The sequence below is a fragment of the Myotis lucifugus genome, unplaced genomic scaffold (assembly GCF_000147115.1).
Source record: "Myotis lucifugus unplaced genomic scaffold, Myoluc2.0 scaffold_1, whole genome shotgun sequence".
NCBI classification, from domain to species: Eukaryota; Metazoa; Chordata; class Mammalia; order Chiroptera; family Vespertilionidae; genus Myotis; species Myotis lucifugus.
In genome coordinates, this window is record NW_005871049.1 from 3,096,069 (window position 1) to 3,106,857 (window position 10,789).

The 10,789-nt window shown below is 39.7% G+C and overlaps 1 non-coding gene across 1 annotated transcript; it reads right to left on the reverse strand.

The window, feature by feature from the left end:
* Nucleotides 1–10,453: 10,453 nt before the first annotated feature.
* On the reverse strand, nt 10,454–10,560 carry LOC111826597. Its single transcript, XR_002829956.1, has one exon. It is a non-coding gene; the product is annotated as a U6 spliceosomal RNA (small nuclear RNA).
* Nucleotides 10,561–10,789: the final 229 nt, after the last annotated feature.

Here is a 10,789-nt window from a genome sequence, read left to right on the forward strand (position 1 = left end):
CCGATTTGCTAGAATTTTATTGAGGATTTTGGCATCTATGTTCATGAGGGATATTGGCCTATAATTCTCTTTCATTGTGTTTTCTTTATCTGGTTTTGGTATTAGGGTGATGCTGGCTTCATAGAATGTGCTTGGAAGTGTTCCTTCCTTTTGAATTTTTTTGGAATAGTCTAAGGAGGATAGGTTTTAGTTCTTCCTTGAATGTTTGGTAAAACTCCCCTGTGAAGCCGTCTGGCCCCGGGCTTTTGTTTGCTGGAAGCTTTTTGATGACTGCTTCAATTTCCTCCATAGTTATCAGCCTACCGAGACTTTTAGAATCTTCCTGATTGAGTTTTGGAAGGTTGTATTTTTCTAGGAATATGTCCATTTCCTCCAGGTTGTCTAGTTTGTTGGAATAGAGTTCATAGTATTTTCTAACAATCCTTTGTGTTTCTGTGGGGCCTGTTGTTATTTCACCTCTTTCATTTCTGATTTTGTTTATTTGGGTCCTCTCTCTCCGTTTCTTGGTGAGCCTGGCTAGAGGTTATAGATGGCTTTCTTGATACTGAGGATTTTCCTTTCCAAGACAACATTCCTAAAATATCTGGGATTCCCTTAGAATCAAGCTTTCTGGACGTTCTGGTTCTGCCAGCCAGAGGCCCCCTCACCCGAAGGGAAGGGATCTGCCACCTGCCTTCAGCAAGAACATGGACCCCAGGCCTGTGGCCTCGTCTGTTCATCCACATTGTATCATCATACTTCCACACCCCTCCCCCCAGCCTGGGACACAGGAAAAAACACATTGGCTCAATTATAGCTGTTCATGTTGGCCCAGCGGGGTCCTTAGTTCTTCATGCCACCTTCTCTTAGCCCAGAGCTCCTGGGTAGGACCCTCGAATGTCTCTTGACTCTGGCACCTCCTCCAGCATGTGTTTCCCTGCATATAACATGATTGGTTCCACACCTCCCTCAATGGCTTCAGTGTACATCGGCAATTTCGACAGGTGTGCCAAAAGAATTTTTAAAGCATGCAATACCTGACTGTTTGGATAGGGGCACTGACCTCTTTCCCTTAGATTGTCAAATAAAAAAAATGACAACAGCCAACACAACAATAGCCATCAGGTGTAAATGAATCAAAATTACACCTTTTTTTTCAAGTCAGCAAAAAGTTAATATATTTTTTGGTGTGCTGCAGAATTTTAGTAATTAGTTGATGTGTGCCATGAGATGAAAAAGGTTGAAAATCCTTGGTATACAGGAATCCCTCTCTGTACCAAACGCTCACATAAAGTAATCTCTCATTGAATGCTCATAATAATATTCAGATATCATGGAAAAGGCCATGACTGAGGTGCAGAGATAGCAAATAGTTTTGCCCAAGATGACATGGTGGTGACAGCTGGGACTAGGACCCAGGTCTTTTGACTTTTAGTTCAGGACTTTTTATACTATGCTGCTCTGCTTGCTGGTCTTGTCAACAATTAATCTGTTTTCAGGAATGTCAACAATAAGACAGTATCCTTTTATACCCCATTTAACTGTTCAGTTCTATGGAAAATGATGATTTTATAATGATATTTAGCAGTATTCATACACAGTAACATTTAGCAAATTTATTAAGTTTAGAATGCTAAGAAACATTAAGTACTTAAAACATTTTAAAGAACATTAAGTACTTAAAACATTTTAAAAGAGTGATTCACCACCATTACTAAGAAAATATGAAGTGGGGATGATTCACTATAGAAAGTTTAAAAGAGACTTTGAAATACACAATGTACGAATCATAAATTATTTTTTGTTTAAAAGAGAGAGCGAGAAAAGAAAAAAAAACCCTTTGTGGTTGCTTTTCTTACAACTAAATATCATTTTACTAGAAAAGGGGTTGACCAACCTATTGATTCATCCTGGAAGGATGCTTTTGCTTGTTTTAGATTTATAAAAAAAGATCTCCTGTTCATTTTAATAGTTTCATTTTCTTCTTTGCCTTCTTATTCTTGTTCTCTTTCTCCTCTTCTCTTTCTTCTCCTCTATCTCCTCCTTTTTTATGATTTTCATTTTTGGAGAATATTAAAATTAATTCATACAAAGAAATCACATATTGTACTACAAAATTAATATCTATCAGAATGAATTTTGTGTTTGGATCTGTTTTTTCTTCCTCCTTGCCTATGGAAAATGCCTATGATGTTCCTCCAAGGGAGATGGAGGTGTTAGAATGGCCTGCCTCTACATGTGGAACGGGAGACAAGTCAGTGTGGAGACAACATGAACTCCCTCTTCTGGGAAGTTTCTAAACTTACGTAGATTAGGGTATAGTTCAGAATTCTCTAGAGAATTAGAACCAACAGGATGTATACATGTTTAAAGAAAGAGAAAGATTTATTTTAAAACTTTGGCTCACATGATTGTGGAGGCTGGCAGACCCCAAAGCTGCAGGATAGATGGAGAGGCTAGAGACGCAGGGGCGAGTCAGTGCTGCAGTGCGCGTGCAAAGGCGATATGCGTTAGAATTCCCTCTTCTTCAGGAAGGTCAGTCTCTTTCCATTAAGGCTTCAACTGCCTGGATGCAACCCAACTGTGTGATAGAGTACCAGCAATCTGCTTTACTCAAAGTCTGCTGATTTAGATGTCAACGTCATCTAAAAATACTTTCACAGGAACATCTAGAAAAGCGGTTCTCAACCTGTGGGTCGCGACCCCTTTGGGGGTCGAAAGACCCTTTCACAGGGGTCGCCTAAGACCATCGGAAAACACATCTATAATTACATATTGTTTTTGTGATTAATCACTATGCTTTAATTATGTTCCATTTGTAACAATGAAAATACATCCTGCATATCAGATATTTACATTACGATTCATAACAGTAGCAAAATTACAGTTATGAAGTAGCAACGAAAATAATTTTATGGTTGGGGGTCACCACAACATGAGGAACTGTATTAAAGGGCCACGGCATTAGGAAGGTTGAGAACCACTGATCTAGAATAATGTTTAGCTAAACTTCTGGGTGCCGTGATGTAGCCAAATTGACACATAAAATTAATCCTCAGAGAAGGCCAGCTGCTCCCTGTAGAGAGATTTGCCCCGTGTCCCATTTTCAACCTCGTCAGAATAAGTAGAGTATCAGACACAACTCTTCGTCTCTCCCTGGCTTAGCCAGAAATTTTTTTTTAATGTTTTTATAAACTAAGACCTGGTTTCCTACATTTATGGGAATTTAGAGGGGAAATTGTTGCCTCAACTCTAACTGTGTTATTACAGATCAGTAGCAATTTTCCTTGCTGGCAAAGCTGGTAAAATTATTTCCTCCGAGTTCTGAAGATTTGACAGTTCCTCCCCTACTAGTCGGAATGAGCAGTGGTATAAATCTATGGGATTAGTAGAGTCACTCTCCCAGGAAATCTTACTTCGAGTTCTCTTGCTTTCTTTAAGCTTTTAATGTTGTCTTGTTCCTTACTCTGTCCCCATTCTGTCCTGGAGATGTAACAATAATCCAATAGCAATTGAGTGGGACTTGGGGAAAGCAGAGGCTGTGGGCCCCGACTGCCCACAGTCCTAAATAACACCATCCTCCCGGGCTCCCACCTGCAGAGCCACGGAGCCAGGTGATCCTATCCTGACTCTTTTTTCAGGAACATTTTCACAAGTCCTAGGATTTATTCTAATGGAACATACATGGGCCCATACCCATCCCTGAAAGCAATCACTGTGGCCAGGAAGGAGCTGAGTTTATAGAGACTCGTGCCAGAGACTCAGGTGTGTAGGATACTTTGCCTGACCTAGGAAGATAAGGAGTTGGTGAGTTTGTACTCTACTTTTCCAAAACATTATTAGGAAATAACTACAAAGTGAACCTCAAACCCATTAACACCACTATATTATCATATTGCTACTTAACTATATGCCAGTGGCCAGTAGCTCCTCTGAGCACCCTCTTGTGTATCGGTGTCTAGTCTGCTGGGAGTCTCCCCCATGATAATGAATCTCCACCTCCCCCCATCCTTTTATATGGTTTAGATCAATGTGCTACATAAATGTCAGCCCAGAAGGCAAGTGTTTATAATAAGTCAAAAGCAGTGATTATAATCTCCCATTGACTGAGATCTCATTATAAACAGAAAGCACACATTCTCCCTGTGCTTAGAGCTTTGAACACGGCACGCTGAATGTAAGCGATGTCTTTAGGAAAGACATAAAACGCAGTATATCCAAATTCTGATTTTTCTGAGGACCCCATCCTGCCATGATTCTCCAAGATTCAGCAAGAAAGATGTTGTGGTTTCTTGTTAAAAAATATATTTTATTGATTTCGGAGAGGAAGGGAGAGGGAGAGAGAGAAACATCAATAATGAGAATCATTGATTGGCTGCCTCCTGCATGCCCCACACTGGGGATTGAGCCCGCAACTCGGGCATGTGCCCTTGACCAGAATCAAACCTGGGACCCTTCAATCCACAGGCTGACACTCTATCCACTGAGCCAAACTGGCTAGGGCAGGAAGAAAAGTGTTTTAAAGGTTATGTGTGTAGGTATGCACATGTATTCTCAGAATAAAAGACATGGAAAATTGCAAATTCCTCACACCGTTCAGAAGGCATCCTGCGTCACACCTCTGACAGCTCTCATGGTTAAAGTGGCTTTTGTGAATGTCCCTGAGCTGGTGGATGCCGGTCTCATTTGATCATGGTCGCTCTTATAGCTTTCACAGGGAGTAGTCGTGAGAATTTATTTTTTTTTAAGTAAAAGAGATGGAAGGGAGGAAGGAAGAGAAGGAAAGAGAGAAAGAGATTCATTGCCCATTGTTGCCACAAATGAAAAGGAAGAAAGACTGGCGGTGGGGCTAATCTTTCTGGGGCGTTCCTGCATGTCAACAGTGCCCCAGATGCCAGCAGCTGCTCTGGCACCTCTCTTCCCACTGCTTCCCTGCTGTCAGAACTGAGCCCAGTGCCAGGCGAGCCTCAGCCAAGGGAGGGCAGAGGGTGTGAGGCAACCACCTTTCCTTTTCTCTCCTGGGCTCTGGTTTTCCACCTTGCAGTTTGCCCTGATTCAGAAGGAGAAGGTGAAAACATACAGAGGGAGATGACACCAGCCCCCTTCCCCGTGACCAGGTCACACGGCCGCTGAGCGTGACACCACAGAGCCCATGAAACCAAGGCCCCACCATTCAGGACAGACTCTTCCGCACTCCTGGTCCGTGTGGCTCCATGGATGCTGGACTTTCCAAAGGGCCGTTGAGCAAACTTCCTGGCAGCCCAGGACCTGACATCCATGATGCACACGCAGCCTGCCCTCCCTGAACCTGTCCTGACTGCCCTGTCTCAGCCGCTGCCCATGACGCAGGCGCCCTTTTCCTCTTACTCATCAGCCAAATCCATGGGTCTGTGATGGCGAGCAGCCTTGCTTAATAAGAAGAAGAAGCTGGCCCTGTGGTGGCAAAGGCAAAATGAATCACAGTGAGAAATGTCATCCCCCTCCCTTGGCATGATGCCATCATTTAAACCATCTAAATATAGAAGCTCTCCAGTTTGTAAAGCCCCACAGAGAAAAACTGAGTCTGAAACTCTCCTTAATGGTGCCAACATTTAACAACAAACTCCGTCCTGTGGAATCTCAGCTCATTGCCCAGCATATTCGCTGACTTGCTTTTCACATCAAGAGAAAAATACTTTTAAACTCTCTTTAATTTAAATTACATAGCAATGCCAAAGCTTAACAACAAAATATATTCCAAAAATCTAGAATCACTACTCAATATATTTGCTGATTATGTTTTTAAAGACTTAAAGATATAGTTGCAAGCAGAGAATAATGTTATTGGAGTTCATTATATTTTCTGTAGATGTGTGAAATTGCTACTCAGAGATTGATGGGAATCCTCTTTCCTTACAGCATCGGTTTGTGGGGTGTGTGGGTACAGCAGACACCCCACCCCTCACTCCTGCCGTCCCCTTCCATTGGCAGACGGCCTGTTCCCATCCCCCTGCTGACCTTTCTCTGCCCCTTTACTTATCTGGGAGGAATGTTTGCAAAAGCCGCACGATTCATCCCTCCCCAGGTCCTTGACAGTGTGGCTGAGCCACTTCTTGGTAAGAGGTGGGTTCATTTCTACAGCCCTTCAGCCAGGCTGGCCTGGGATGTCCCCAGAATGCAGTGCAAGTGATGACTGTGGCTTCTGTACCTCCCAACCTCAAGTGGCCTTGCACCTCCTATTCTAGTCCCTTCTATGCGGCCTCTGCATTGAGAAGTCCAGACTAGATTTCTTTTTCTTTTTTAATATATTTTTATTGATTTCAGAGAGGAAGGGAGAGGGAGAGTGATAGAAACATCCATGATGAGAGAGAACCATGGATTGGCTGCCTCCTGAAGGTCCCCACTGGGGATCGAGCCTGCAACCCGGGCATATGCCCTGACTGGGAATCGAACCTGTGACCTCCTGGTTCATAGGATGATGCTCAACCACTGAGCCATGCTGGCCAGGCCAGGCTAGACTTCTTAACAATGAGAGAAGACACAAGAGAAGTGCCCAGCAACAGCCAGAACCAACCACCAGATTTGCAGGAGAGCTCAGACCATCAAGCTGCTGATGACTGCAGCTATGCGTGTGTCAGCAAGGGCAGCAGAAAGATCCCCCTGGGTCCGGTGCAAATTGATGACCCACAGCACTTTTAATCAAGATATAATTTACATACAACATTGTGAGTTTAAGGTACACAGTGTTTTGATTTGACACATTTATATATTGCTATATGACTACCACCATAGCTTAAGCATGCCACATGATTACCATTTCTGTGTGTGTGTGTGTGTGTGTGTGTGTGTGTGTGTGTGTGTTAAGGACATTTAATGTGGAGTCTTTCAGCAATTTTGAAGTGTATACTCCAATTTGTTGGCTATAATCACTATGCTGAGCATTAGATCTTCAGAACTTACTCACCTTCTAGTTGCAAGTTTGTACCCTTTGACCAACATCTCCCCAGTCCACCTGTCCCCAGGCCCTGGTAGCTGTATTCTATTCTCTGATTTATGAGTTTGGCTCTTTCAGATTTCACATATAAGTGATATCATGCAGTTGTTATCTTTCTGTCTGGCTTATTTCACTAAACATAATGCCCTGAAGTTCATCCATGTTGTTGCAAATGACAGGATTTCCGTCTTTCTTGTGGCTGAATCATAGTCCATTGTATACATGTGCTGCAACTTCTTGATCCATTTTTCCCTTGGCACACACCAGGTTGCTTTCTTACCTTGGCTATCGTGAATAATGCTGTAATAAACACAAACATGCTGATATCTTTTAAATATTCTGTTTCATTTCATATATAATCAGAAGTGTGATTGCTGGATCATATGGCAGTTGTATTTTTAATTTCTTGAGGAACCACCACACTGTTTTCTATAGGGGCTGAAACCAATTTACATTCCTACCAACAGTGCATAAGGGTTCCCTTTTCTCCACATCCTCGCCAACACTTCCCTCCTGTCTTCTTTTTTTTTTTTAATTATTCTTCTTTTCTTTTTTTCTTTATGGATTAAGGTCTCCTGTCTTCTTGATGGTAGCCATTCAAACAGGTGAGAGGTGATATCTCATTGTGGTTTTGGCTTGCATTTCCCTAATGATTAGTGATATTGAGCATCTTTTGTGTATCTGTTGACCATTTGGAAATCTCTGTTGGAAAAAGAGAACTATTCAGTTCCCCTGCCCGTTTTAAATTTTTGTTGTTGCTGTATAAGTTCTTTATATATTTTAGATATTAACTCCTTATCTGATGTATGGGTTACAAACATTGTTTTTCATTCCACAGGTTGCCTTTCATTTTGTTGATTCTTTTGCTGTGCAGAAGATTTTTACTTTGATGTAGTCTCACTTGTCAGTTTTTGCTTTTGATATCATATCCAAAAAATCACTGCCAAGACCAATGTCAAGGAGCTTCTTCCCTATGTTTCCTTCTAGGAGTTTTACAGTATCAGGTCTTATGTTTAAGTCTATAATCCATTTCCAACTAGTTTTTGTGAGAGTTATAAGACAGGGCCCAATGTTATTTTTCTGCATGTGATTATCCAGTTTTCCCCGCACCATTTGTTGAAGAGGCCATCCTTTCCCTCTTGGCTCCCTTCTCAAATATTCGCTCACCATATACGCAGGATTTATTTCTGGGCTCTCTAGTCTGTTCCACTGGTCTGTCTGTTTTTATGCCAGGACTATACTGTTTTAATTACTACAGCTTTGTAATACAATTTGAAATCAGGAAGCATGATTCCTCTGGTTTTGTTCTTCTTTCTCAGGGTTGCTTTGGCTTTTCAGAGTCTATTGTAGTTCCATACAAATTTTAGGATTATTTTTTCTGTTTCTGTTAAAAAAATGCCATTAGATTTTGATAGGGATTGCACTGAATCTATAAATGGGTTTGGGTAATATGGACATATTAACCATATTAATTCTTCTTATCCATGAACACAAGATATCTTTCCATTTGTGTTTTCTTCAGTTTCTTTTTATCAAAGTACTATCCTTTTTCTTGTATAGATTTTTCACTTCCATTCTTTAAATTTATTCCTAAGTGTTTTATTGTTTTTGATGCTATTGTGAATGGGATAGTTTTCTTTCTTTATTTTTTAGATATTTCATTGTTAGTGTATAGAAACACAACTGATTTCTATATGTTGATATTATATCCTGCAACATTACTGAATTCATTGATTAGTTCCAGCAGTTTCTTAATTGAGTCCTTAGGATTTTCTGTATATAAAATCATATCATCTACAAATAATGACAATTTTACTTTGTTCTTTCCATTTTGGATGCCTTTTATTTTATGTCTTGCCTATTATTACTCTATCCAGAACTTCTAGCACTGTTTTGAATGGGAATGGTAACAGTAGACCAGGAATTTATTCATTTCCTGGTCTTGTTCCTGATCTTTGAGGAAAAGCTTTAAATTATTCACCATTGAGTATGATGTTAGCCGAGGGTTTATCACATATGACCTTTATTATGTTGAGGTATGTTTCCTCTATACCCAATTTGTTGAAAGTTTTTATCAAATTGTATTTTGTCAAATGCTTTTTTTCTTATCTATTGAGATAATCATATGATTTTTATCTTTCATTCTATTTAATGTGATATATCTTGAACCATCCTTGCATCCCAAAGATAAATCCTACTTGGTCATGGTGTGTGATCATTTTAATATGTTGTTGAATTCAGTTTGCCAATATTTTGTTGGGGAGTTTTGCACTTATATTTATCAGGGATATTGTTCTATAGTTTTTCTGTAATCCTTATCAGGCTTTGGAATCCTGGTAATTCAGACTCATAACATGAAGAAGATTAAGTTTTTGGAAGAGTTTTGGAAGGATTGGTGTTAATCCTTCTTTAAATATTTAGTGGGGTTCACCAATAGAGCCATCTGCCCCTGGGCTTTTCTGTGTTGGGAGGTTTTTGATTACTGATTCAATTTCCTGACTTATTATTGGTCTGTTAAGATTTCCTATTTCTTCCTGATTCAGACATGGTAGATTGTATGTTTCTAGGAATTTACTAATTTCCACTAGCTTATCCAATTTGTTGGCCTATAATTACTCATAGTAGTCTCTTATGATCCTACGAGTTTCTGTAATATCAGTTGTAATGTCTTCTCTTTCCTTTATGATTTTATGAACTTGAGTCTTCTTTTTTTTCCTTAGTCTAACTAAAGATTTGTCCATTTTGTTTATCTTTTTGAAAAAACAGCTTAGTTTCATTGATCTTTTCTATTGTTTTTCTGATCTGTATTTCATTTATTTCCACTCCGAATTTTGTTATTTCCTTCCTTCTGGTAATTTGGAGCTTCATGTGTTTTTCTTTTTCTCGTTTCTTGAGATGTAAAATTAGGTTGTTCGAGGTACTTCTCTTTTCTTAATATATGCATTTATCACTATAAACTTCCCTCTCAGAATGCTTTTGCAACATATCTTGAGTTTTGGTGTGCTCTGTTTCCATTTTTATTTGTTTTGAGATTTTTTATTTCCCTTTTTATCTCTTCTTGACACACTACATTGTTCAGGAGTCTGTTGTTTAGTTTCCACATGAGCGTAAATTTTTCAACTTTCCTCTTGTTGTTGATTCTAGTTATACCACTGTGGTCGGAAAAGATAGTTGGTATGATTTCAGTCTTAAATTTTCTAAGACTTGCTTTGTGGCCTATGATATGATCTATCCTGGAGAATGTTCTACTGCTGATGGATAAAAAATCCTATAAGGCCCATTTAGTTTAATGTATGGTTCAATTCCAACATTCCTTGTTGATTTTCTGTCTGGTTAATCTATCCATTGCTGAAAGTGGGGTTTTGAAGTCCCATACCATTATTACATTGTTGTCTATTTCTCCCCTCAGATCTTGTCACTGTTGCTTAATACATTTAGGTGCTCCAATGTTGGGTGCATATATATTTACAAATGTTATATCTTCTTGATGAATTGACCCCTTAAAATATGGAACAATTAATGAATTTGCATGTCATCCTTGTACAGGGGCCATGCTAATCTTCTCTTTATTTTTCCAAGTTTAGTATATGTGTTGCTGAAGTGAGCACAACCCACAGTTTTATGAACAGATAAAATTGTTGTTTTAAGCCACTACATTTTCAGGTGGTTTTCAAACATAGTAGATAATTGATAAAGACTTAATCTGATTGATGAATCTAGGAAGAGAGGTTGAGGGTATACAATTCAACCTCTTCTTCAGTCTCCTTTTGGGAGGAAGCAGCTCTCTGAGAATCCATCTTCTTTTGTCATTCACACAGTAAATCTTCAGGATTTAAA